At 45.9% G+C, this 11067-nt stretch overlaps 1 long non-coding RNA gene across 1 annotated transcript; it reads right to left on the reverse strand.

Moving 5' to 3' along the window:
- Positions 1 to 777: 777 nt before the first annotated feature.
- Positions 778 to 10405, reverse strand: LOC115343391. The gene is made up of 3 exons (XR_003924105.1): positions 9871 to 10405; positions 2221 to 2300; positions 778 to 1906 (listed from the first exon to the last, which is right to left on the reverse strand). It is a non-coding gene; the product is annotated as an uncharacterized LOC115343391 (long non-coding RNA).
- Positions 10406 to 11067: the final 662 nt, after the last annotated feature.

An 11067-nucleotide genomic window follows, 5' to 3' on the forward strand; every position in this document is an offset into this window, starting at 1 on the left:
GCCCAGCCACTGGTGTTTTTTACCTCACCTGTTGGACCCACAGCTCTGATTCCTTTCACCAAGCAGATGCATCCCTATGTAAACCTGACAATGGAAATCCTTCCCGGTTTCATATATTTCCTTCAACAAACCAAATCACCTACTTGTACTTTTAAGAACAATCTTTAAAATAGGTATTTCAGTTAGGCTTAGAGAAGATGCTGGCTCTAGTAGGACCAAAATTAATCCACAAATAGAGACTGTGGCACAAACCACTAGACAATATGGGAATGCTTGTCCTTCACTTTGCTAGCACCATTGCTGAGGACACTGAAAATGTAAGCTCCTAGGCAAAAATATCAAATGCAAGGCAACTCCACTGCTTTCATATAAGCTACAGCAAAGCTATAGACTCTGTCTCTAGCAAAGGAAAGGTCTGGTACAGCCTTGGGGCTTTCTGTATCACAAGAGGAGCATTAATGAAGAGGAAACAAGTCTCATCTGAAAACCTTTCCTGTTTTTAAAATGTTAAACACCAACAGACAGGATCAGAACCTTTGTTCAAAGTTATAGTTAGTCAGTTGGCTTCATCCTCTCTTTTTCTGGACGAGAATGTCCTGTACACTGAAGTGTACCCACCAGAGAGCTAACACCAGCTTACCCAAGAGCTGATAGCAATCTGTCGATGGATGGACACCCATTCCAGCCTGCAGCATATTATCTCCATCCTCGGCTGAAGGGAGAAGCAGCTGCCATAATGGAAACACTTGGTTGGGTTTTGCAGATCAAAAAGGAGGAGAAGCTGATCTGAAAGGAATCACTTCCATTTTTTTGTAACCATCAAACTTTTCCATCAGGAGCAAAGTGGGAAGCAAATCTAACTCAAAGCAGCGAGACCAGCTTGTCTCAAAGCAAGGCTGTGGTTTAAGAAGCTGAGGGCAACGGAAGTAGGAAGAAAGCAGACTACCACTCATAGGACCTGGGTTCCCACCCCTGCCTCTCCTTGCATGACCTTTGGCAGGTCTCTGATGCTCCCTGAGCCACCGTCCCATTCTGTCCCCCTCAATGGGAAGATGGAGATTTCCTAACCCCCATGTCATGGAAAGCAGAGCCAGAGATGCTGTAAAAGGCACTCAGATTTAATTAAAAACTATATTGTGGGCTTCATCACTAGGAAGAAAACTCTGAAATTGTGAATGGGAAGGCAAAACGAAACGAGCTAAATACATGGGTTGTTTTTAATCTGATGCTTTGCAAAATCAATTTCAGCTCAGGACCTAAGGGTCAGGAGAGACCTGACTCCTGATTTCCCAATGCTTATTGCTGGCATGACATTTCCTCTGCCTTGTGCTTTGGCTGAAGGTCTCTCAGGCAAAGAACATGGTTTATTCTGTGAATGTTCAGTGCCAGGCCCAAGGGGAACAGGAATCACCCTGAACTACTAGCATTTGAATGCATCTGGCTTTTCTGCATCAGTCCATCCACACTGCACATTGCCAGGCTTTCATACTTCACTGCAAAGACGCAAAATGTCCCAAACCAGCCTTTGTCTCCTGATGCACAGAGAAATCAAACAGTGAATATTTCCTAGAAATCGTAGAATGGTTTGGGTTGGAAGGGACCTTTAAAGATCATGTAGTCCAACCCATCAAGACATTTCAGGCAGTCCATATCCAGGCCCTAGGGTGCAGCTGCCAGTGACTTGGAATACGACTCCTGGCTCAAATGAGGTCTGACGTGAAATTTGGTCTCACCAGCCTCGAGCAACAAACTCATAAACCTGCATTAGTGTTAAAAGCCTCACTGAGTCCCCCATGGCAGCGTCTACACCTCCACCTTCCTTCAGAGGCTGTGCTTTTGGAGATGCTTGACTTCACCACTGCATCCAGCTGGGAACAGGCATCAGGATCTCCATGGTGTTGAACATCTATGGAAAAAGCACACTGTGAAGGTGGCAAGTTCTGGCAAAACTAGAAAATGCCATTAACTAAAAAACAAGCATGGAACTATGCAAAAATAGGAGACCGTTTCATAATGTGCTCACATAAACAGATGAATTAAGCTGGCTCTCCAGACAGCTCTAGCTATATCTGCCTTGCAAGTGCTTGACTTTCCCACCTTAACACTGCTCTTAGCATGCTTTTTTTTCCCCGTGCATTGCATATAGAAAATACAGCCACCCGCCCGCACCCCGGCTCTGCAGTAAGAGAATCCCAGTGTTGAGTGAGTGCAGGCACTTACCGGCTGACACAGCGTCCCTGCTGCAATCACAAGGGTCTCTTTATAGAGCGGCTCTCCGGGCACACAAGACCTGGACCAGCCTAACCGAATCAGCAGAGAAAAATAAACATCCTTCTCTTGGAAGTGTCTAGCACAATTTCATTAAACCAGAGTATGACTGCGAAGAAGCCGGATGTATATTTATTGAATTGAGCCCTAGGAGAATAAAAAGGGAAAAGAAGCCCCTGGCTGTTATGGTGAGGGGGGATTTAAGGAAACTAAACAAAGCAAGAACTACCCCCCTGCTCAAATCCCAATGCTAAAAAAAGAAACTACAAAGTCATTTTCAGATGTGATTTCTGCGGAGGGTAATGTGAACATGCTGCGGTTTTAAAACAATTACATGAAGAAAGGTGTCTTTTGGAAAGAGGGGCACAAGAATTACGAGCGTGTTTCCAACCAGCGGCATTCCTGCCTGTTTTACAGCATGCTCTGGACGCCGGCCTACCTCCGAGGTGGAGTGTGAACATAAAACATTTCCCCAATTGTTTTCCCTGCTCAGATGCAGCGATGCTGAACAGCTGCGAAGCGACGCACGGGCAGTGTTCCCCAGCCTGGCTTTCAGTCTCAGTGGCAGGGCGCAGGGGTTTAGAGCTAATTAAGAAATAAAAATTGACTCTCGACTCCACACATTTAACCACCTCCCCTTGCTCCCAGGGAAGGGGTTTCTGTTTCAGGGTATTTCAGATCAACCCCTGTTCATTTTTCTCTGCTTCTTTTGTCTCTCTTTTTTTTTTTTCTTATTGGAAGTGGCTCCAGAGAGGCTCTTTAAAACATTTCAGTTACCAAAAATCAGCTTCCAGTAAAGCAATAACATTGACTGTTCTGATAATCTGTCTTACAGCATCTCTCTCCTACCAGTGATGCAACATTTCTTTTAACAAATGACCCCGAGTTATCACCTCTTCTCTCAAAAAGAGGTCCTGGACTGGAGATGCATTAGAAATGTCACCTTGCTCTGCTTGAGAGAGATACAGAAAATATGGCCACTCCTGCCTGAAGGACATGGAAATGTATTATTTGTGATCAGAGCAGCGATATAGCAGTAATAGCAATAAAAAACATTATAAAGCTATTGTTAATACTGGTATAAAGGTGTAATTTTGGCTTTTTGCTTTCAGCTTGTATCCCTACTGAAAAAGCATAAAAGGTGAAATGACCTAATCAAAGAAAAAACAAAAGGTACCCGATCAGGTATAATAAACTCTAACGTGAGAGGTGGCCTGCATAAGGAGCACGCAAAGAAGGGCAGGCAGGGATCTTTCTTTGCCGCTGCACTGATTCCCTCCTGCAAGAGCCCAGAAAACACTTCCCCTGAGCTCTCCAAATCGCTCCCTGAAATGACAGAGAGATGACCCTCTGCCCGGCTGCACTGAACCTGCAAGGGCTGCAGGAGCTGACGGGCAACATCGCAAGATGCCACAACAGGCAAAGCATCTCTAGCGCGTCAGGCTATCTCAGCCCGCTTTTAATAACACCAGCATCCCTTCCTCAGGTCAGGAGTATCACATTACACAATCCTTCTGGTGTGAGAAGTGGGAAGGAAAGACAGAATAGCCTCTCAAGAATATTTTAGCTGGGCTATAAATACTGATGAAGCAGGCTGCCTTCCTTTCCTGATGCTTCACAAAGCTTCTCCACAAGCAGGAAACAACTTGAGGAAAAAGCTACCCCCCACTCCCGCTTGGCATCAGGCTGCGACATATCTGCACCCTTGAGGATCCTTTCCCAGGCGGAAAAGGGGTGTTGTAGCCTAGGCACTTTGCAAAGCTGGGTGAGTAGATTTGCCACACATTGCTGGACTGGGGTAGCAGGGCCTGGGGTGTGCGGGCAGGGGGCCGGAGATAATTATTATCCCTAATTATGTGAGCAGATTTGGGAGTACCAATGCACCCCGCTCAATGCAGGGATGGATCAATACAAACCTCTTAAGGCTTTGTTCCCCAAAGCGTGAAAGTTAAACTCTAATACAATGCAGTTGCCTCTTTCTTTTTTTGTTTAAACAAAAGCTAAAAACAAAGAAAATGGCAAGAAAAGCAGAAAAAAATACAGTCATCAGCACCTGGTTATTACCAGAATCCATGGGGTATGGAATCTGATACCCATTGCCTTTATCGGGTCAGGGTTTGACAAGTAAAAGAAGTAGATTATGGTAGATTTTCAAAGCCCTTTTAACAGCGCAGACAACTGAAAAGCTGGGTACTCCGGTCTCCGCCTTATTAAAGGCTATTTCCATAACCATAAACTAACAGAACAATGTCTCATTTTATAATTAATACATATTGTTATTAATAGATTTAAACAAAGCTGGCTTTCATTCCTTTATTTTGTGGTGCATTTGGTGAAGCACTTAAAGGGGGCCATTCCAGTGTACACATATAACTGTTTTAATTACATCCTGTGAATTTATTTTTCCAGAGAGAAATATTTCTCCGGGAGAATGTCTATAAAAGTAACTTTAGAAGCAATGTAATTTTGTGTGTGTTTCCTATAGGAAATCTGTTTAGTTTAAGTCCCAGGTTCTAACACTCTCTTTTATGCAGCAGTGCGACCTGAAGAATGCTGCTGACAGCTGCGTTAAATCCTTGTATCTCTTCTGAAATGAAATTGCTGATGGATTTGTGAGTCATATCTTGATGGGACCTTGCCTCCTCCCTCTCAACTGGATTTCGCTTGCAGGATGACTCCTTCACAGACACCCCCCCAAAAGGAGGCACCTTACCTTAACGGGCACTCCAGGCGTTGATTTACGTGCCCATGTTGGTGTTGCATTTGTGAGTTATTTTTACCGTCATTTATTTAACCAAGGACAGCCCCACAGGATCTTGACTGTAGTTTCCCAGATATAAGAAGAAAAACTTTATGGATTTCACAGCCATCAAAATGAGAGTTCCCAGGAAATGTATCCTCCAGGAGGGGCTTTGGTCAGACTCAAGCATTTATTTCTTTCCCCTAGGAAGCAACAAAGACAGCTGGAAACTCCAGCCCACAGCCACTTTGTCACCCCCTTAAACTCCTCATTTCTGGGGCTTGCACCTATCGTTTCACCTTCTAACTTCATCCCGACCTCAGGGGGTTAGCAATTAGCAATGTTTCCCTCCTCTGCCAAGAAAGAGTCCATGTTCCTCTGGGTGACTGAACACAGACTACGAGGACAGGCATGCTTTGGGTCCTTGGTCCTGCCTGTCTCTTCTCTGCAGACCACAGGCTGCTCCCCATTTGGCACAAGTCTGTCTCTGGAGAATTTGCTTGGGTTCTGCTCGTGGTTCTGATCATAGCCAGATCTTCAGCAGCTTTGGCTTCTAACACAAGGTGATGGAAAAGCTGTTAGCTTCCTACTGCTGGGGGCTGCAAATCAGCTTTTTCTTTCCTGATAACTGACCGTATAGCCCTTAGCTCTTCCTGCTCTGATTTTGCCCTATGCCTCATCATTGTGGAAGAGCAGATACACCCCAGCACCCCAGTGAAAAGACTCTGTGATGTACCAGCACTGTGATGTCCCGCTTGGAAAGCCTTTCTCTGCCCTACATCCGCTGGGCACTGGTGTGAGGAATTGCACCAGGTCACCTTGGAGAGGAGAGCACCTTTTCTCACCTAAGGAAAAGGGCCCAGCTTCTAAGAAAGCCAAAGGCAGGCAAAAGCAGCTCTTCCTCTAGGTAATGACAAGGAATTGGACACTCCAGAGTGGCCCCTTGCCAGCGAGGGATTTCTAGCACAGAAGTGTGACCCTCTCCGACCTTCAAGTGCAGTTTTGCACTTGGTTTTCTTCTAGGAGGCTTGAAGCAAGAGCTGCTGCTGGGCACCCAGATCCCAGTGCTGCAGCAAAGGAGATGCCTTCAGACATGGGACAGTGACAGGTGGTGCACAAATAGGCTCGGGTTAAACAAGGGGAGAGTCAATTGTCCTTTCCAGACTCTGGGCTCCAGAAGAGTGGCCAGCTGTATGGCTGGAAACATAGTCTGGGTTTGTGCATGGTCCTTGAAGAAAAGCACCTGTGGCTGGAAGTTTCTGATGGTAACAGTTGTCCTAATAAAAGATAGTCCTTCAGCTTAAGAGAAGACAGTGTCTTCAGGATTAGTTACATTATTCTGCATCTTTGGTCCTAATTGCCTTGGGCTGATTGGGCACTGCCTTCAAATCAGCCCTGCCTTACGTGCTGCGCTGCCAGATCCTTTGTCAGAAATGTCCTCTTCCTTCCTTTTCCTCTCTACCATTAAACCAGGAGATTAAATGTAGCATGGGTTCTTGCAAGTAGGTGTGATCAGCTCTGTGTGATTCAGCTCTTGCTGCTGTGAGGTTTCACCACCTTGAAAATTACACGCTTCCAGAACACAGAGGAAAGGGTTTGAGTCATTTTAGACATAGGAAAAAAAAATAAAACACAGAGAAAGTAGCTTTCCCATATGAAGAGTATGGTGGATCAGCTTTGCCAGCTATAAAAACCTATCCTGGTTACTTACTCATCCTGGTGACAGGATATTTTCACTGTTCGCTTGAGATAGTGCATTAGCGGTACCACAAATTAGTCTGTAAGGACCATTCTTTAACTCCGGGAAAGCAAGTCTTTCAATGCCACAAAATGCGGTGTGGCATTTCACACTGCCAAATACACTTATGATATACACAGAAAGTGCTGTAGGCCAATAACACAGGAGGAGAAAGACAATTGTACCTGATCATATAAGAAAGCTAGTCTCCAACAGATGGAGAAATAGTCATTATTAGTCCCTACTAATTCTTCTCTATCCTTACTATTGATCTCTATTGGCACTATTGCAAACCCTAGCTCTGCTGTTGTAAGCAATGCACAAAGATGGTGCTGTGAGTTGCTAGCTATTTAAATCAAAGCAATGGAAGGGAGATGACCTGCCCCAGACTGACAGAGATCTGTTGCAGAACTGGAGAGGAAGCCAAGGCAGGGAATGTTGCTTTGTTCCCGTGCCAGTACTCTTATTGCTCTGATCTGCAAGTCTTTGGCGGGACTTGATGTCTGATCTAAATTTATCTGGATTTTGGACTGACCTGGATTGAGCTGTGTAATCCAGCAGCGTAGCTGAGTGGCATCATGTAAAAAAGTCTCACCCACTCCTACTTACCTCTAAGAAAACCTGGGTGGTGGACTTGAAGTAATCTCGAAAGGCTGCACCTTAACCACAGCAGGTGCTGAATTTATGGCTATGATCAGAAAGTGTTGACTCACCTCATTAACTCCTAAAACTCAGAGAGAATGGAAGATACTGTGTTGGACAGATGAAATGGGGAACAGCAAGGCTAGCAGTTCCTAAACACTTTCCAGTTGGATTGGTTTGAAGGAAAAACCCAAGGTTGGAGCCAAGGCATGAATAAAAGGCCTGGAGCTCTCCAGAGGAATGTGAGGTCCAAGGCTGAAATGGAACATCCCATCTCCCTGCAGCAGGTTTCACACTGACCTCAGAGGGATACTTCAGGCTCACGCTTTCTCGGAATTTTTTTTTTGCCAGGCTTGGACACACAAAGAGAAAGCCCAAGCGGTTGGACAGTTACTCGCCCAACAGATGCTGTGCCATGTCTGTCTGGGCTTGGAACAAGAGATGCTACTCTAAGTCAAAACTAGGTGGCAGAACAAGGCTCTTCTTGGAGAGGCTAGTGGAGAAACCTCAAGACCCATCCTGCTTTGCAGGGACTGAAGACAAAGCTGTGAGGGGTCAAATCACAGTGGTGGGGTCCTGCATTATTGTCAAGGACATGTGAAGAAAGGATAAGACAATAGGGCAAAAATAGATTATTTTTGTCTCCTGAGTGCACAGGAAAACAATCTGCTTCTGAAGGAAAAAGGCAACCTTACACTTCTTTCCTGCTGGTAAAGACAAGGTTCCAGCTTTTGCTCTGATGAGTGCCATGCTCATTTATGAATTTTTTCATGGTTTGACAGTGAGAGGTCCAAAAGAACCCCTAAATCTCAAACCCTCTTTTCACTGCTACTCAACCATGCAAACTGAACTTCACAGCCCCGACACTTGGTTACCCTACCTACACCCAGGACCTGGAAGAAGCCCTTGCAGGCTCTCATGGAGCCCACCATCTCTTGGCCACTGGACTTCCCAGGAAGATGCCAGCACACACTTCTTTACCAAGGCAGAGAGCACAGAGCCTGCACCCATGCTCTAATGAGAAAAGAATTACAGAGAAACACTTTTAACCAACTTCCTCTGTAGATGGTTAAAAGATTTATTGTCTAACGTGAAAAGAAATAGTGGAAATGCTTAGGACAAAGTGCTGCAGGCTGCAGCTCTTTGCCTTGGTTGAGGTCTTCTTTAATGGCTTCCATGCACCGAAGTGTTCAGGCAACAGGCAAATTCTCCATGGCTGGTATGCCCCTCCTGGCTCTCCTGACAAGGCAAGGATAACCACCTGCTCTGCGGCAAGGGAGAGGAGATGTTAAGGCTTTATCTCCCATCGCCCAAGCTAGTCTCTCCAGCCTCTGGCTTGCCTCTCCCTTGTTTTGTTCCTGGGCAATAACCATCCTGTGACAGCGCTGGGATTTAGGTCATTTCCTTCCCCACTTCTCCTCGAGGGGTTTTAATTAGCATTGCCATTGTACTCCTTAATTTGACTATACTCCTGGCTTCCAGTTTAAGCCTCCTTTTTTTTTTTTTCTTGTTATGAGCCCTTTAAGACACAGCTGTAAAACTCTGCAGACTGTATATCGTAACACTTCATAATCACACTTACATTTTAGCAACATGACAGAAATCAGCTCATTCCTAGTGACCCAGAGAGCCTCAAAGCACTACGCCAGCACACGTTAATAATGAAGCTGGGAGCGAGGCGTCGAGCTGGAGCACCTCTGCCCCCCGCCGCTGTCCTCAGTGGTCCTCTGGGAGGACCTTGGTGGGACGAGGCTGAACCCAAGGTAGTCGGGGGACTGGGAGCAACATCTCATTCCCTGGCAGGTCCTTGCTGAGCTACACCAGGTCTGCACGAAGGTGGACACTTCCTGGTGCGTGGTTTTTTTGGTAGGGCCCTGTGGCTAACCATTGGGATGAGCTGGGCTCCCCAAGGCATGTTATGGGGGGTCCTGCATTTCTGTGAAGAAGGGATAAGACAAAAGGGCAAAACCAGATTCTTTTTATCTCATAAGTGCATAGGAAAACAATCTGGATATGTGAAGACAATAGACAGCCTACCAGTATATAAAATTGAGTCAAGCATCCTTTAGAGCATATACACACGTGTAGGCACATTCATCCACCAAAAATGGACTTTCACTTAGAGATCATTCTGCTAACTGAACCAACAAATATATTTTCTTACTTATTCTAACTTAATCCACCCAGAAGATGTGTTTCTGAGGCCCCGGGCTCCAGCAGGAGCACAGTCCATCACAAAGAGAACAATGACAGCCACACATTGTGCTCATTGGAAACCATCCAGATAGCTGAAAAGCACTGCTACCCCTTTTCTGTGCCGACCAAGATCAACACGGGACGGGGTCCCTCTCCTGTCATGTGTTTATACAGCACCTTGTGCAGCAAAGCCTTGATGTAATTAGCCCCTTTAGCTGTAATGACACCAATAACGGCTGTAAAGCCTTCCCTCCTGATCTCTCACAGCTGCAGACCTCCAACTCACCGTGACTTTCTTCTCCCCGGGACCCTATTTCCACCTTCAGCAGTACGTCCACTGGTTTTCACGGCAAAGGGCAGTGCAGTTCTGGCCCTTCCTCCACCGTGCAATGTGCTGCAGCACAGTTCTTATATGTTTTTCCTCCTGGCTGCACGTTTAAGGCCCTGATCCAACACTTAGAGAAGTTCGCAGAGCACTTGCCATTGACCCGAGCAGGTTTTGGATCAGGTGCTGCAAGTAAAATTTGTCCTAGCCAGATACCAGTCACTAGGGTGTAGTTCTGAGACTGAGTTTAAATACCGAAGCCCAAGCCTGGACTTGGCTCCCTTGCTGACCTTTCAGAAAGCCTCTTCTCATTTTCGTTGGCTTCTTTACCAGTTCTGCAGCCGCCTGTGGGTTTGGTAGTGGTTCAGGTTACTTGCTGATGGCCTGTTCTTCTACCTCTGCCTTTCAAGAAGAGTTCACTCCAGGATTTATAACAGGTTTTTGGTAGCACCCTCTATACTTAAATCTGTAAAACCATTTCAGTTTAAGCACCTGTTTTCACACGCTCATAATTTCACAAAGCATCCACCTTTTGGGATAAAATTTTCCATGCTTCAGCTCTTGCCCAAGGCACTATTTTTTTTTCTTTAAATAAAATTCCAAAAGGAAAAAAAAAAGTTTAATCCAAATCCATTCCACATTTCTGTACTTGGCTTGAGGCAAGAAACTTTCCCCATTCAAAAAAATTTCTAACCACACTTCTTGTTGTGAAGGTCAAAGGAAAAAAACTGGTGCTCAGGAGCTGCCACAAACACTCTAGGAAGTGGAGTCCAGGACTGGAGCCCAGCCATGGGCTGAAAACCCTGATCCACCCCAAAGACTTGAAAACAAAGTGCCTCTCCTTCCCTTGCTGTCAGGCAGTGTGGAGTACATAGCTCATGCAGCTTCGTTAGCTTGCAGTGCCTCCAGCAGCAATGGTGTTATGAAGGTGGCTTCTCTGTCATGAGAGCCCATGGCCAGGCTGTGACCCAGCCTCTCCTGGAGCCAGCGGGAGCTCTTCCACCAAAATGGACTTTTGGTCACACTTGCAAGTGCATCACTAATTATGGGTGGGTTCAAAGCCCCCTGAAGTCAGTAGGAGCCTTTCCAGTGACCTCAGCTATCAGAGCAGCTGTGGTTCAAAGGCTTGACGGGGTCTGTGGGAGAAGCCAGCACAGC

The sequence above is a fragment of the Aquila chrysaetos genome, chromosome 6 (assembly GCF_900496995.4).
Source record: "Aquila chrysaetos chrysaetos chromosome 6, bAquChr1.4, whole genome shotgun sequence".
Lineage (NCBI taxonomy): Eukaryota > Metazoa > Chordata > Aves > Accipitriformes > Accipitridae > Aquila > Aquila chrysaetos.